Here is a 17,467-nt window from a genome sequence, read left to right as displayed (position 1 = left end):
GAGCCCATACACTATAGACATCACTACTGTACTGGCTACAATGTATGAGCTGCAGGGAGGATCTACCAGGAGCCCATGCATTCTAGGCTCAGCTATTCCCCACAGTGTATGTTAACTATATCTGCTGATTCCTCAGCACGGCACAAGCAGACACCTATATGCTCCGGAAGCGGAAACATGGCGGCTGCTGGAAATGATCTCTTCCTCCCTGGATTCCTCTCTTGCTCCTCCCCTTTTCTCGTAGCTCCTCCTTCGCTGTGTCGCTCTCCGTGGCTGTTTATGTCATTTGCACTTTTATATGAGATGCTGCTTAGTATACGGACTGTGTAACGTACGTGATCGGATCATGTGACCCACGCACGTAAATGGCCGTTTTCTCCTCCGTTTGCCGCTGTGGTGAACGTTCAGCCCTCTGCTTCCATGTTGGTGTCTTCCAGCCTGTAGTGTGTCTGCCCTCCGGCCGTTATCAGACCTGAGAGCTGTTGTACATTCCCCGTGTGTGGTCAGCCATGTTTCCCTGCTCTGCTGTAGCTGACCGCCCTTCTCCGTGTGTGCTGCCGACAATGCTGGGGAGGAACTGAAGACTGAGCGGTGAACAGAGGGAAAGGAAGCAGCTGCGAATGTGTATGTATAATAATCTGTCATTTGATGTGTATGTATAATAATCTGTCATCTGATGTGTGTATGTATAATCATCTGTCATCTGATGTGTATGTATAATAATCTGTCATCTGATGTGTGTATGTATAATAATCTGTCATCTGATGTGTATGTATAATCATCTGTCATCTGATGCGTGTGTATAATCATCTGTCATCTGATGTGTATGTATAATCATCTGTCATCTGATGCGTGTGAATAATCATCTGTCATCTGATGCGTGTGTATAATCATCTGTCATCTGATGCGTGTGTATAATCATCTGTCATCTGATGCGGGTGTATAATCATCTGTCATCTGATGTGGGTGTATAATCATCTGTCATCTGATGCGGGTGTATAATCATCTGTCATCTGATGCGTGTGTATAATCATCTGTCATCTGATGTGTGTGTGTGTATAATCATCTGTCATCTGATGTGTGTGTGTATAATCATCTGTCATCTGATGTGTGTGTGTATAATCATCTGTTATCTGATGTGTGTGTGTATAATCATCTGTCATCTGATGTGTGTGTGTATAATCATCTGTCATCTGATGTGTGTGTGTATAATCATCTGTCATCTGATGTGTGTGTGTATAATCATCTGTCATCTGATGTGTGTGTGTATAATCATCTGTCATCTGATGTGTATGTATAATCATCTGTCATCTGATGTGTATGTATAATCATCTGTCATCTGATGTGTATGTATAATCATCTGTCATCTGATGTGTGTATGTATAATCATCTGTCATCTGATGTGTGTATGTATAATCATCTGTCATTTGATGTGTGTATGTATAATCATCTGTCATCTGATGTGCGTGTATAATCATCTGATGTGCGTGTATAATCATCTGTCATTTGATGTGTGTATGTATAATCATCTGTCATTTGATGTGCGTGTATAATCATCTGATGTGCGTGTATAATCATCTGTCATCTGATGTGCTTGTATAATCATCTGTCATCTGATGTGCGTGTATAATCATCTGTCATCTGATGTGCTTGTATAATCATCTGTCATCTGATGTGCTTGTATAATCATCTGTCATCTGATGTGTGTGTATAATCATCTGTCATCTGATGTGTGTGTATAATCATCTGTCATCTGATGTGTGTATGTATAATCATCTGTCATCTGATGTGTGTATGTATAATCATCTGTCATCTGATGTGTGTATGTATAATCATCTGTCATTTGATGTGTGTATGTATAATCATGTGTCATTTGATGTGCGTGTATAATCATCTGATGTGCGTGTATAATCATCTGTCATCTGATGTGCGTGTATAATCATCTGTCATCTGATGTGCTTGTATAATCATCTGTCATCTGATGTGCTTGTATAATCATCTGTCATCTGATGTGTGTGTATAATCATCTGTCATCTGATGTGTGTGTATAATCATCTGTCATCTGATGTGCGTGTATAATCATCTGTCATTTGATGTGCGTGTATAATCATCTGTCATTTGATGTGCGTGTATAATCATCTGTCATTTGATGTGCGTGTATAATCATCTGTCATTTGATGTGCGTGTATAATCATCTGTCATTTGATGTGCGTGTATAATCATCTGTCATTTGATGTGCGTGTATAATCATCTGTCATTTGATGTGCATGTATAATCATCTGTCATTTGATGTGCGTGTATAATCATCTGTCATTTGATGTGCGTGTATAATCATCTGATGTGCGTGTATAATCATCTGATGTGCGTGTATAATCATCTGTCATCTGATGTGCTTGTATAATCTGTCATCTGATGTGCTTGTATAATCTGTCATCTGATGCGTGTGTATAATCATCTGTCATCTGATGTGCGTGTATAATCATCTGTCATTTGATGTGCGTGTATAATCATCTGTCATTTGATGTGCGTGTATAATCATCTGTCATTTGATGTGCGTGTATAATCATCTGTCATTTGATGTGCGTGTATAATCATCTGTCATTTGATGTGCGTGTATAATCATCTGTCATTTGATGTGCGTGTATAATCATCTGTCATTTGATGTGCGTGTATAATCATCTGTCATTTGATGTGCGTGTATAATCATCTGTCATTTGATGTGCGTGTATAATCATCTGTCATTTGATGTGCGTGTATAATCATCTGTCATTTGATGTGCGTGTATAATCATCTGTCATTTGATGTGCGTGTATAATCATCTGTCATTTGATGTGCGTGTATAATCATCTGTCATTTGATGTGCGTGTATAATCATCTGTCATTTGATGTGCGTGTATAATCATCTGTCATTTGATGTGCGTGTATAATCATCTGTCATTTGATGTGCGTGTATAATCATCTGTCATTTGATGTGCGTGTATAATCATCTGTCACTTGATGTGCGTGTATAATCATCTGTCACTTGATGTGCGTGTATAATCATCTGTCACTTGATGTGCGTGTATAATCATCTGTCATTTGATGTGCGTGTATAATCATCTGTCATTTGATGTGCGTGTATAATCATCTGTCATCTGATGTGCGTGTATAATCATCTGTCATCTGATGTGCGTGTATAATCATCTGTCATCTGATGTGTGTATGTATAATCATCTGTCATCTGATGTGTGTATGTATAATCATCTGTCATCTGATGTGTGTATGTATAATCATCTGTCATCTGATGTGTGTATGTATAATCATCTGTCATCTGATGTGTGTATGTATAATCATCTGTCATTTGATGTGTGTATGTATAATCATCTGTCATTTGATGTGTGTATGTATAATCATCTGTCATTTGATGTGCGTGTATAATCATCTGTCATTTGATGTGCGTGTATAATCATCTGTCATTTGATGTGCGTGTATAATCATCTGTCATTTGATGTGCGTGTATAATCATCTGTCACTTGATGTGCGTGTATAATCATCTGTCACTTGATGTGCGTGTATAATCATCTGTCACTTGATGTGCGTGTATAATCATCTGTCACTTGATGTGCGTGTATAATCATCTGTCATCTGATGTGCGTGTATAATCATCTGTCATCTGATGTGCGTGTATAATCATCTGTCATCTGATGTGCGTGTATAATCATCTGTCATCTGATGTGCGTGTATAATCATCTGTCATCTGATGTGTGTATGTATAATCATCTGTCATCTGATGTGTGTATGTATAATCATCTGTCATTTGATGTGTGTATGTATAATCATCTGTCATTTGATGTGCGTGTATAATCATCTGATGTGCGTGTATAATCATCTGTCATCTGATGTGCTTGTATAATCATTTGTCATCTGATGTGTATGTATGTATAATCATGTGTCATCTGATGTGTATGTACACTGGCATGTAAAAGTTTGGATACCCCTAGTCAAAATTACTGTTATTGTGAACAGTTAAGCAAGTTTTAGATTAAGTGATCTCTAAAAGGCCTAAAATTAAATATGACACATTTCCTTTGTATTTTCGGCAAAAATATATTTATATTGTCATTTTTTATATTTTATAAATTACAAAAAGGTAAATCGGCCAATGCAAAAGTTTGGGCACCCTTGCAGATTTATGTGCTCAGATAACTTTGACCAAGGTTCCAGACCTTAATTATCCTTTTAGGGTTATGACTTCATCACTATCAATATCATCGTTAGGAAAGGCCAGGTGATGCAAAAGACCCAGCCTCCTCTAACCTTGTGCCAAAGAACAGAAGCCACAGAAGCCATAGGTTCTTCTAAGCTGCTGGCTTGCACTCTGAAAATGAAAATGGTGGATGCCCATAAAGCAGGAGAAGGCTATAAGAAGATAGCAAAGCGTTTTCAAGTTGCCCTTTCCTCAGTTCTAAATGTAATTTAGAAATGGCAGTTAACAGGAACAGTGGAGGGCAAGATAAGGTCTTGAAGACCAGGCAAAATGTCAGTGAGAGCTGCTTGTAGGATTACTAGAGAGGCAAATCATAACCTCCGCTTGACTGCAAAAGACCTCCAGAAAGATTTAGCAGACTCTGGAGTTGTGATACATTGTTCTACTGTTCAGAGACACCTGCACAAATATGGCCTTGATGGAAGAGTCATCAGAAAAATGCCTCTCCTGCATCCTCACTATAAAATTGAGCATCAGAAGTATGCAGAATAACATCGAAACAAGCCTGATTCATTTTGGAAACAAGTCCTGTGGACCAGTGAGGTTAAAATAGAACTCTTTGGCCACAATGATCAAAGGTATGTGTGGATAAAAAGGGCACAGAATTTCAGGAAAGAACGTCTATCCAACCATTAAGCATGGGGGTGAATCAATAATTCTTTTGGGTTGTGTTGCATCCAATGGCACTGGGAACATTTCACAGGTAGAGGGAAGAATGGATTCAATTAAATTTCCACAAATTCTCGATGCCAACATAACAGCATCTGTAAAAAGCTGAAGTTTAAAAGAGGATGACTTTTACAAATGGATAATGATCCTAAACCCATGTCAAAATCCAAAAGGTGCAAGCTGAAGGTTTTACAATGGCCCTCACAGTCCTCTGATCTAAACAGCACTGAAAATCTGTGGCTCGACCTCAAAATAGCAGTGCATGCAAGACGACCCAGGAATCTCACAAAACTGGAAGAATTTTCCAAGGAAGAATGGATGAAGATGCCTCAGCAAAAATTGAAAGACTCTTGGCTGGCTACAAAAAGCGTTTATAAGCTGTGACACTTGCATAAGGGGGGCTACTAGGTACTAACCATGCTGGGTGCCCAAACTTTTGCCTCGGACCATTTTCCTTTTTGTAATTTATAAAATGTAAAAGATAGAAATATACATATATTTTTTGCCTACAATACACAGGAAATTTGTCATCTTTAACTTCAGGCCTTTTAGAGATCATTTCATTTTCAAATTGCCTAACTGTTCACAATAACAGTAATTTTGACCAGGGGTGTCCAAACTTTTACATGCCACTGTATGTATAATCATGTGTCATCTGACGTGTGTGTATAATCATCTGTCATCTGATGTGTGTGTGTGTGTGTGTATAATAATCGTGTGTCATCTGATGTGTGTGTGTGTGTATATAATATTCATGTGTCATCTGGTGTGTGTATAATACTCTTGTGTCATCTGATGTGTCTAATAATTGTCATCTCGTGGGTGTGTGTGTGTATAATGATCATGTGCCATCTGATGTCTGTGTGTATAATAATCGTGTGTCATCTGATATGTGTATAATAATCGTGTGTCATCTGGTGTATGTATAATAATCGTGTGTCATCTGGTGTGTGTGTATAATAATCGTGTGTCATCTGGTGTGTGTGTGTGTGTGTATAATAATCATGTGTCATCTGGTGTGTGTCTGTGTGTATAATAATCATGTGTCATCTGGTGTGTGTGTGTGTGTGTGTGTGTGTGTGTATATAATCACGTGTCATCTGGTGTGTGTGTGTGTGTGTATAATAATCGTGTGTCATCTGGTGTGTGTGTGTGTGTATATAATCACGTGTCATCTGGTGTGTGTGTGTGTGTGTATAATAATCACGTGTCATCTGGTGTGTGTGTGTATATAATCACGTGTCATCTGGTGTGTGTGTGTATATAATCACGTGTCATCTGGTGTGTGTGTATAATAATCGTGTGTCATCTGGTGTGTGTGTGTGTGTGTGTATATAATCACGTGTCATCTGGTGTGTGTGTGTGTGTGTATAATAATCACGTGTCATCTGGTGTGTGTGTGTATATAATCACGTGTCATCTGGTGTGTGTGGGTGTATAATATGCATGTGTCATCTGATGTATATAATAATTGTCATCTCGTGTGTGTATAATATTCATGTGTCATCTGATATGTGTATAATAATCATGTCATCTGATGTGTATGTATAATAATCGTGTGTGTGTGTATAATAATTTTCATCTGATGTGTGTGTGTATAATATGTGTCACCTGGTGTGTGTGTGTATAATAATCATCTGTCATCTGATGTGTGTGTGTGTGTGTGTGATAATCGTGTGTCTGTGTGTGTGTATAATAATCGTGTGTCATCTGGTGTGTGTGTGTATATAATCATGTGTCGTGTGTGTGTGTGTGTGTGTATAATCGTGTGTCAACTGATGTGTGTGTATAATAATCGTGTGTCATCTGTTGTGTGTGTGTATATAATATTCATGTGTCATCTGGTGTGTGTATATAATATTCATGTGTCATCTGGTGTGTGTATAATAATCATGTGTCATCTGATATGTGTATAATAATCATGTCATCTGATGTGTATGTATAATAATCGTGTGTGTGTGTATAATAATTATCATCTGATGTGTGTGTGTGTGTGTATAATATGTGTCATCTGATGTGTGTGTATAATAATCGTGAGTCATCTGATGTGTATAATAATTGTCATCTGATGTGTGTGTGTCTATAATATGTGTCACCTGGTGTGTGTGTGTGTGTGTGTATAATAATCGTGTCATCTGGTGTGTGTGTGTGTGTATCTATCATCGTGTCATCTAGTGTGTGTATAATAATCGTGTGTCAACTGATGTGTGTGTATAATAATCGTGTGTCATCTGTTGTGTGTGTGTATATAATATTCATGTGTCATCTGGTGTGTGTATATAATATTCATGTGTCATCTGGTGTGTGTATAATAATCATGTGTCATCTGATATGTGTATAATAATCATGTCATCTGATGTGTATGTATAATAATCGTGTGTGTGTGTATAATAATTATCATCTGATGTGTGTGTGTGTGTATAATATGTGTCATCTGATGTGTATGTATAATAATTGTGTGTCATCTGATGTGTATAATAATTGTCATCTGATGTGTGTGTGTCTATAATATGTGTCACCTGGTGTGTGTGTGTGTGTATAATAATCGTGTGTCATCTGATGTGTGTGTGTGTGTATAATAATCGTGTCATCTGGTGTGTGTGTGTATCTATCATCATGTCATCTAGTGTGTGTATAATAATCGTGTGTCATCTGATGTGTGTGTATAATAATCGTGTGTCATCTGATGTGTGTGTGTGTATAATAATCGTGTGTCATCTGATGTGTATAATAATTGTCATCTGATATGTGTGTGTATAATATGTGTCACCTGGTGTGTGTGTGTGTGTGTTGTGTGTCTGTATAATAATCGTGTGTCATCTGGTGTGTGTGTATAATAATCGTGTGTCATCTGGTGTGTGTGTGTGTGTGTGTATAATAATCATGGGTCATCTGATATGTGTATAATGTGTGTGTGTGTGTGTATAATAATCGTGTGTCATCTGGTGTGTGTGTGTGTATAATAATCGTGTGTCATCTGGTGTGTGTGTGTATAATAATCGTGTGTCAACTGATGTGTATAATAATTGTCATCTGATGTGTGTGTGTATAATAATCATGTGTCATCTGGTGTGTGTGTGTGTTTATAATCACGTGTCATCTGATGTGTGTGTGTATAATAATTGTGTGTCATCTGGTGTGTGTGTGTGTGTATCTATCATCGTGTCATCTAGTGTGTGTATAATAATCGTGTGTCAACTGATGTGTGTGTGTGTGTGTGTATAATAATCGTGTCATCTGGTGTGTGTGTGTGTGTATCTATCATCGTGTCATCTAGTGTGTGTATAATAATCGTGTGTCAACTGATGTGTGTGTATAATAATCGTGTGTCATCTGTTGTGTGTGTGTATATAATATTCATGTGTCATCTGGTGTGTGTATATAATATTCATGTGTCATCTGGTGTGTGTATAATAATCATGTGTCATCTGATATGTGTATAATAATCATGTCATCTGATGTGTATGTATAATAATCGTGTGTGTGTGTATAATAATTATCATCTGATGTGTGTGTGTGTGTATAATATGTGTCATCTGATGTGTATGTATAATAATTGTGTGTCATCTGATGTGTATAATAATTGTCATCTGATGTGTGTGTGTCTATAATATGTGTCACCTGGTGTGTGTGTGTGTGTATAATAATCGTGTGTCATCTGATGTGTGTGTGTGTGTATAATAATCGTGTCATCTGGTGTGTGTGTGTATCTATCATCATGTCATCTAGTGTGTGTATAATAATCGTGTGTCATCTGATGTGTGTGTATAATAATCGTGTGTCATCTGATGTGTGTGTATAATAATCGTGTGTCATCTGATGTGTATAATAATTGTCATCTGATATGTGTGTGTATAATATGTGTCACCTGGTGTGTGTGTGTGTGTGTTGTGTGTCTGTATAATAATCGTGTGTCATCTGGTGTGTGTGTATAATAATCGTGTGTCATCTGGTGTGTGTGTGTGTGTGTGTATAATAATCATGGGTCATCTGATATGTGTATAATGTGTGTGTGTGTGTGTATAATAATCGTGTGTCATCTGGTGTGTGTGTGTGTATAATAATCGTGTGTCATCTGGTGTGTGTGTGTATAATAATCGTGTGTCAACTGATGTGTATAATAATTGTCATCTGATGTGTGTGTGTATAATAATCATGTGTCATCTGGTGTGTGTGTGTGTTTATAATCACGTGTCATCTGATGTGTGTGTGTATAATAATTGTGTGTCATCTGATGTGTGCGTGAGTGTGTATAATATTCATGTGTCATCTGATGTGTATAATAATTGTCATCTGATGTGTGTGTGTATTTATAATAATGTGTCATCGTGTGTGTGTATATAATCATGTATCATCTGATCTGTGTGTGTATAATAATCTGTCATCTGGTGTGTGTGTGTATAATAATCGTGTGTCATCTAATGTGAGTGTGTGTGTATAATAATCGTGTGTCATCTGATGTGTGTGTGTGTGTGTATAATAATTGTCATCTGATGTGTGTGTGTATTTATAATAATGTGTCATCGTGTGTGTGTATATAATCATGTATCATCTGATCTGTGTGTGTATAATAATCTGTCATCTGATGTGTGTGTGTATAATAATCGTGTGTCATCTGGTGTGTGTGTGTATAATAATCGTGTGTCATCTGGTGTGTGTATAATAATTGTGTGTCATCTGGTGTGTGTGTATATAATCGTGTGTCATCTTGTGTGTGTGTGTATAATAATCGTGTGTCATCTGATGTGTGTGTATAATAATTGTGTGTCAACTGGTGTGTGTGTATAATAATTGTGTGTCAACTGGTGTGTGTGTATAATAATCGTGTGTCATCTGGTGTGTGTATAATAATTGTGTGTCATCTGGTGTGTGTGTATATAATAATCGTGTGTCATCTTGTGTGTGTGTGTGTATAATAATCGTGTGTCATCTGATGTGTGTGTAATAATCGTGTGTCATCTGATGTGTGTGTGTATAATCTCGTGTCATCTGATGTGTGTGTATAATCGTGTGTCATCTGGTGTGTGTGTATAATAATCGTGTGTCATCTGGTGTGTGTATAATAATCGTGTGTCATCTGATGTGTGTGTGTAATAATCGTGTGTCATCTGATGTGTGTGTGTATAATCTCGTGTCATCTGATGTGTGTGTATAATAATCGTGTGTCATCTGGTGTGTGTGTGTATAATCGTGTGTGTGTATAATCATGTCATCTGGTGTGTGTATAATCGTGTGTCATCTGGTGCGTGTGTATAATAATTGTGTGTCATCTGTTGTGTGTGTATAATAATCGTGTGTCATCTGGTGTGTGTGTATAATAATCATGTGTCATCTGGTGTGTGTGTATAATAATCGTGTGTCATCTGGTGTGTGTGTGTGTATAATAATTGTGTGTCATTTGGTGTGTGTGTATGTGTGTATAATAATCGTGTGTCATCTGGTGTGTGTGTGTGTATAATAATCGTGTGTCATCTGGTGTGTGTGTGTATAATAATCGCGTGTCATCTGGTGTGTGTATAATAATTGTGTGTCATCTGGTGTGTGTATAATAATTGTGTGTCATCTGGTGTGTGTATAATAATTGTGTGTCATCTGGTGTGTGTATAATAATCGTGTGTCATCTGGTGTGTGTGTATAATTGTGTGTCATCTGGTGTGTGTGTGTGTGTATATAATAATCGTGTGTCATCTGGTGTGTGTGTGTGTATAATAGTAGTGTGTCATCTGGTGTGTGTGTATAATAATTGTGTGTCATCTGGTGTGTGTGTATAATTGTGTGTCAACTGGTGTGTGTGTATAATAATTGTGTGTCAACTGGTGTGTGTGTATAATAATCGTGTGTCATCTGGTGTGTGTGTATATAATAATCGTGTGTCATCTGGTGTGTGTGTATATAATAATCGTGTGTCATCTGGTGTGTGTGTGTGTGTATAATAATCGTGTGTGTATAATAATCGTGTGTCATCTGGTGTGTGTGTATAATTGTGTGTCATCTGGTGTGTGTGTGTATATAATCGTGTGTCATCTGGTGTGTGTGTATAATCGTGTGTCATCTGGTGTGTGTGTATATAATAATCGTGTGTCATCTGGTGTGTGTGTATAATAATTGTGTGTCATCTGGTGTGTGTGTGTGTGTATATAATAATCGTGTGTCATCTGGTGTGTGTGTATAATAATCGTGTGTCATCTGGTGTGTGTGTGTATATAATAATCGTGTGTCATCTGGTGTGTGTGTGTGTATAATAATTGTGTGTCATCTGGTGTGTACATAATAATCGTGTGTCATCTGGTGTGTGTGTGTGTATAATAATTGTGTGTCATCTGGTGTGTGTATAATAATCGTGTGTCATCTGCTGTGTGTGTATATTAATCGTGTGTCATCTGTTGTGTGTGTATATTAATCGTGTGTCATCTGGTGTGTGTGTATATAATAATCGTGTGTCATCTGGTGTGTATATAATAATCGTGTGTCATCTGGTGTGTATATAATAATCGTGTGTCATCTGGTGTGTGTGTATAGTAATCGTGTGTCATCTGGTGTGTGTGTGTATAATAATCGTGTGTCATCTGATATGTGTGTATAATAATAATCGTGTGTCATCTGGTGTGTGTGTATAATAATCGTGTGTCATCTGGTGTGTGTATAATAATCGTATGTCATCTGGTGTGTGTATAATAATTGTGTGTCATCTGGTGTGTGTATAATAATTGTGTGTCATCTGGTGTGTGTATAATAATTGTGTGTCATCTGGTGTGTGTGTATAATAATTGTGTGTCATCTGGTGTGTGTGTATAATAATTGTGTGTCATCTGGTGTGTGTATAATAATCGTGTGTCATCTGGTGTGTGTATAATAATCGTGTGTCATCTGGTGTGTGTATAATAATCGTGTGTCATCTGGTGTGTGTATAATAATCGTGTGTCATCTGGTGTGTGTGTATAATAATCGTGTGTCATCTGGTGTGTGTGTGTGTGTATAATAATCGTGTGTCATCTGGTGTGTGTGTGTGTAATAATCGTGTGTCATCTGGTGTGTGTGTGTGTAATAATCGTGTGTCATCTGGTGTGTGTGTGTGTAATAATTGTGTGTCATCTGGTGTGTGTATAATAATTGTGTGTCATATGGTGTGTGTGTGTGTGTATAATAATCCTGTGTCATCTGGTGTGTGTGTATAATAATCATGTGTCATCTGGTGTGTGTGTGTGTATAATAATCGTGTGTCATCTGGTGTGTGTGTGTGTATAATAATTGTGTGTCATCTGGTGTGTGTGTATAATAATCGTGTGTCATCTGGTGTGTGTGTATATAATAATCGTGTGTGTGTGTATAATCATGTCATCTGGTGTGTGTATAATAATCGTGTGTCATCTGGTGTGTGTGTATAATAATTGTGTGTCATCTGGTGTGTGTGTATAATAATCGTGTGTCATCTGGTGTGTGTGTATAATAATCGTGTGTCATCTGGTGTGTGTGTGTGTATAATAATTGTGTGTCATCTGGTGTGTGTGTATAATAATCGTGTGTCATCTGGTGTGTGTGTATAATAATCATGTGTCATCTGGTGTGTGTGTATAATAATCGTGTGTCATCTGGTGTGTGTGTGTGTGTGTGTGTATAATAATTGTGTGTCATCTGGTGTGTGTGTGTGTGTATAATAATTGTGTGTCATCTGGTGTGTGTGTATAATAATCGTGTGTCATCTGGTGTGTGTGTATAATAATCGTGTGTCATCTGGTGTGTGTGTATAATAATCGTGTGTCATCTGGTGTGTGTGTATAATAATTGTGTGTCATCTGGTGTGTGTGTGTGTATAATAATTGTGTGTCATCTGGTGTGTGTGTGTGTATAATCGTGTGTCATCTGGTGTGTTTGTATAACAGTCGTGTGTCATCTGGTGTGTTTGTATAACAGTCGTGTGTCATCTGATGTGTGTGTATATAATAATCGTGTGTCATCTGGTGTGTGTGTGTATAATAATCGTGTGTCATCTGGTGTGTGTGTATAATAATCATGTGTCATCTGGTGTGTGTGTGTGTATAATAATCGTGTGTCATCTGGTGTGTGTGTGTGTATAATAATTGTGTGTCATCTGGTGTGTGTGTATAATAATCGTGTGTCATCTGGTGTGTGTGTATATAATAATCGTGTGTGTGTGTATAATCATGTCATCTGGTGTGTGTATAATAATCGTGTGTCATCTGGTGTGTGTGTATAATAATTGTGTGTCATCTGGTGTGTGTGTATAATAATCGTGTGTCATCTGGTGTGTGTGTATAATAATCGTGTGTCATCTGGTGTGTGTGTGTGTGTATAATAATTGTGTGTCATCTGGTGTGTGTGTATAATAATCGTGTGTCATCTGGTGTGTGTGTATAATAATCATGTGTCATCTGGTGTGTGTGTATAATAATCGTGTGTCATCTGGTGTGTGTGTGTGTATAATAATTGTGTGTCATCTGGTGTGTGTGTGTGTGTGTATAATAATTGTGTGTCATCTGGTGTGTGTGTATAATAATCGTGTGTCATCTGGTGTGTGTGTATAATCGTGTGTCATCTGGTGTGTGTGTATAATAATCGTGTGTCATCTGGTGTGTGTGTGTGTGTATAATAGTTGTGTGTCATCTGGTGTGTGTGTGTGTATAATAATTGTGTGTCATCTGGTGTGTGTGTGTGTATAATCGTGTGTCATCTGGTGTGTTTGTATAACAGTCGTGTGTCATCTGATGTGTGTGTATATAATAATCGTGTGTCATCTGGTGTGTGTGTGTATAATAATCGTGTGTCATCTGGTGTGTGTGTATAATAATCGTGTGTCATCTGGTGTGTGTGTGTATAATAATCGTGTGTCATCTGGTGTGTGTGTATAATAATCGTGTGTCATCTGATGTGTGTGTGTATAATAATCGTGTCATCTGGTGTGTGTGTATATATAATATTCGTGTGTCATCTGGTATGTGTGTGTATAATCATGTGTCCTCTATTTTGTGTGTGTGTGTGTATAATAATCATGTATCATCTGATGCGTGTGTATAATAATCGTGTGTCATGTGGTGTGTGTGTGTGTGTGTATAATATTCGTGTGTCAGCTGATGTGTGTGTGTGTATAATATTCGTGTGTCAGCTGATATGTGTATAATATTCGTGTGTCTGCTGATGTGTGTGTGTGTATAATATTCGTGTGTCAGCTGATATGTGTATAATATTCGTGTGTCAGCTGATGTGTGTGTGTGTATAATATTCGTGTGTCAGCTGATGTGTGTGTGTATAATAATCGTGTGTCATCTGATGTGTGTATAATATTCGTGTGTCTGCTGATGTGTGTGTGTGTATAATAATCATGTGTCACCGCTACAGAAATTGACATGCTGCCGGTGAGTTTGGGTACGTGGCCATGGTCAGGAGCCTCTGCAGGTTTGATGCTGCGTGTTTATACAGCGTCAAACCCTCAGCGTTCAGATGTTACCGCATAGTGGATGGGATCTCTAGAAATCCCATGTCCGCTATACGTGCATCAGAGGCTGCAAATCTGTGAACACTGACATGCGGCGCATCTTTCAGGACCGCTGCATGTCAATTTCTCTTGCGGAGTCGCTAGTCTCTTCAACAGAAATTTGACCACTAGAATGTATAGGATGCGGTAAATCTGCATGGTTCAGTGAACACATGTGGATTTACCTGCGTTCAATAGAATGCAACATTTTGGACGCAGCAAAAATTTGCAGCCAAAGTGCTGCTACATCTGAATTATGGGCACAGAGACTAAAATTTAAAAAAAAAAAAAAAAAGACGTGGGCTCCTGCGTCATTTTTATAACCAGCAGAGGGAAAGCCGTCCGCTGGGGGTTAATATTAGTAGCCGCGGAAGGGGCCATTAGCCAACAATGTTCCATGGCTATTAATATCAGCCCACAGTTGTTTGTTTAGCCTTTACTGGCTAGATTACAGGGGGACTCCGGAAAGAAAATTGACATAGGGTCCCCCTGTAAAATCTAACAAGAAAAGGCTAAACTAGACAGCTTAGGTCTGATATTAATAGCCAGGGAAGGGGCCATAGATACTAGCCCCCTCCGCGGCTATTAATATCACCCCTCAGCAGTTCCAGAAATGGCGCATAAGATGCGCCAAATCTGGCGCTTAGCCTCGTTCTTCCTACTGCCCTGTAGCGGTAGAGAGTGGGGTAATGGCGTTGGGGTTCACGTCAGTCTTGTATTGGCGGCTGATGTGAAGCCCAGGTTAGTAATGGAGGGCGTCTATAAGACACCCCCATTACTAACCGCGTGGTTAAATGGTCGCTGCTTTTTCAATAAAAGACACGGCCAGAATAAAGTATTTTAATGAAATAAAACACACACACGGTTCTACAATTTTTTTTTATTACACGCCCCCGCGAAGCCCTCTATCTCCTCAAAAAAAAAAAAAGTAAAAAAAACAAACAACAATATTCCTCACCTGTCCACCGTCAACGACGCAGTCCACGTAACGCCAAATGTCCCACGGCGATCTGGGTCACTTCTACAGAAGTGACATCAGCCATCACTGATGTCACTGCTGTAGAATACTGCACTGTATACTGACAGGGGTGTAAAATCTGCCCCTGTCAGTATACAGGCTGCAGGAGGTCACTGGGGTTCATCAGCTGAAGATCAGCTGATGAACCCTGGTGAGCTAGAGACTGTGGGAACAATCTTGTGGATGTCCCCACGGTGAGCATCTGCTGATTGTTGACGCTGGTAATCAGCTGATGGTTTCGTGACCAGCAGCTGACCGGTGACGTTACTGATCACCTGATGGTCGCGTGACAATCAGTGACGTCACCGCAGGTTCTGACAGTACACTGCGGGGCGCGAGCCCGCGCCCTGCAGTGTACTGCTGGCCGCCGACGAGAGAGGATCGCTGCTGGGGGCCACCGAACAGGTGAATATAAAGGTTTTTTCTTTTATTTTTACTTTTTTATTCTTTTTTTTACTAGTTCGGGCTGGGTAGAGCAGACTGCTGCTTCTCCCATCCACGCTGCTCTCGCTGTTATCAGCCAGAGCAGTGGTTAGATGAGAGTAGTAGCAGCCTTCACTCCCGACCCGGGTACCAGCAGCAGCGCGATTCCTGAGCGATTTTGCGCCTATTGATTTTCATTGAAACGCAGCAAATCCGCATGTATAGTTATTATACATGCGGGTTTGTTGCGATTAAATGCAAGTCAATGGGCGCGAAATCACGCCTGAATTGGTTATGCTGCGTTTTTTTTTTGCTGCAATGATAATCCGCAGCGGAAATTTCCGCATCATGTGCACAGCACATGCGGATTATCATTGCTATACATGGCAGGCCTATTACCAAGCGTTTTTTCCGCCGCGGAAACTCATTAAAACTGCATTGTGTGCACTCAACCTAAGGGAGTTTTCTGGGCATACAACATTGATCACCTGTCTACAGGATAGATCATCAATAGCAGTTTGTTGGGGTCTCACACCCGGAGCACAGCTTCTCTCTAGTGTCCTCTGCCAGCAGGTGTTAGGTATAGCGGTATAGCAGCACAGCTGCTCTCTAGTGTCCTATGCTGGCAGGTGTTAGGTATAGCAGCACAGCTCCTCTCTAGTGTCCTATGCTGGCAGGTGTTAGGTATAGCGGTATAGCAGCACAGCTGCTCTCTAGTGTCCTATGCTGGCAGGTTTTAAGTATAGCAGCACAGCTCCGCTCTAGTGTCCTCTGCTGGCCGGTTTCTAGGTATAGCAGCACAGCTCCGCTCTAGTGTCCTATGCTGGCAGGTTTCTAGGTATAGCAGCTCAGCTCCGCTCTACTGTCCTCTGCTGGCAGGTTTCTAGGTATAGCAGCACAGCCCCGCTCTAGTGTCCTATGCTGGCAGGTTTCTAGGTATAGCAGCACAGCTCCGCTCTAGTGTCCTATGCTGGCAGGTGCTAGGTATAGCAGCACAGCTCCGCTCTAGTGTCCTCTGCTGGCAGGTGCTAGGTATAGCAGCACAGCTCTGCTCTAGTGTCCTATGCTGGCCGGTTTCTAGATATAGCAGCACAGCCCCGCTCTAGTGTCCTATGCTGGCAGGTTTCTAGGTATAGCAGCACAGCTCCGCTCTAGTGTCCTATGCTGGCAGGTTTCTAGGTATAGCAGCACAGCTCCGCTCTAGTGTCCTATGCTGGCACGTTTCTAGGTATAGCAGCACAGCTCCGCTCTAGTGTCCTCTGCTGGCAGGTTTCTAGGTATAGCAGCACAGCTCCGCTCTAGTGTCCTCTGCTGGCAGGTTTCTAGGTATAGCAGCACAGCTCCGCTCTAGTGTCCTATGCTGGCAGGTTTCTAGGTATAGCAGCTCAGCTCCGCTCTAGTGTCCTATGCTGGCATGTTGCTAGGTATAGCAGCTCAGCTCCGCTCTAGTGTCCTATGCTGGCAGGTTTCTAGGTATAGCAGCACAGCTCCGCTCTAGTGTCCTATGCTGGCAGGTTTCTAGGTATAGCAGCACAGCTCCGCTCTAGTGTCCTATGCTGGCAGGTTTCTAGGTATAGCAGCACAGCTCCGCTCTAGTGTCCTATGCTGGCATGTTTCTAGG

At 39.7% G+C, this 17,467-nt stretch overlaps 1 protein-coding gene across 2 annotated transcripts in view; it reads left to right on the top strand.

The window, feature by feature from the left end:
* The first annotated feature begins 203 nt into the window (after positions 1 to 203).
* Positions 204 to 17,467, top strand: part of BRPF3 (bromodomain and PHD finger containing 3) — a 215,812-nt gene continuing 198,548 nt past the window's right edge. For both annotated transcript variants that reach the window (XM_073666610.1, XM_073666609.1), the window contains exon 1: positions 204 to 624. The gene's annotated coding sequence lies outside the window, so the exon portion shown is untranslated. The remainder of the gene's footprint in view (positions 625 to 17,467) is intronic.

The sequence above is a fragment of the Phyllobates terribilis genome, unplaced genomic scaffold, assembly GCF_046119375.1.
Source record: "Phyllobates terribilis strain yellow unplaced genomic scaffold, ASM4611937v1 Scaffold_2__4_contigs__length_985480577, whole genome shotgun sequence".
NCBI lineage: Eukaryota > Metazoa > Chordata > Amphibia > Anura > Dendrobatidae > Phyllobates > Phyllobates terribilis.
Note: the sequence above shows the minus strand (reverse complement) of the source record. Positions and strands in the feature narration are given on the sequence as shown.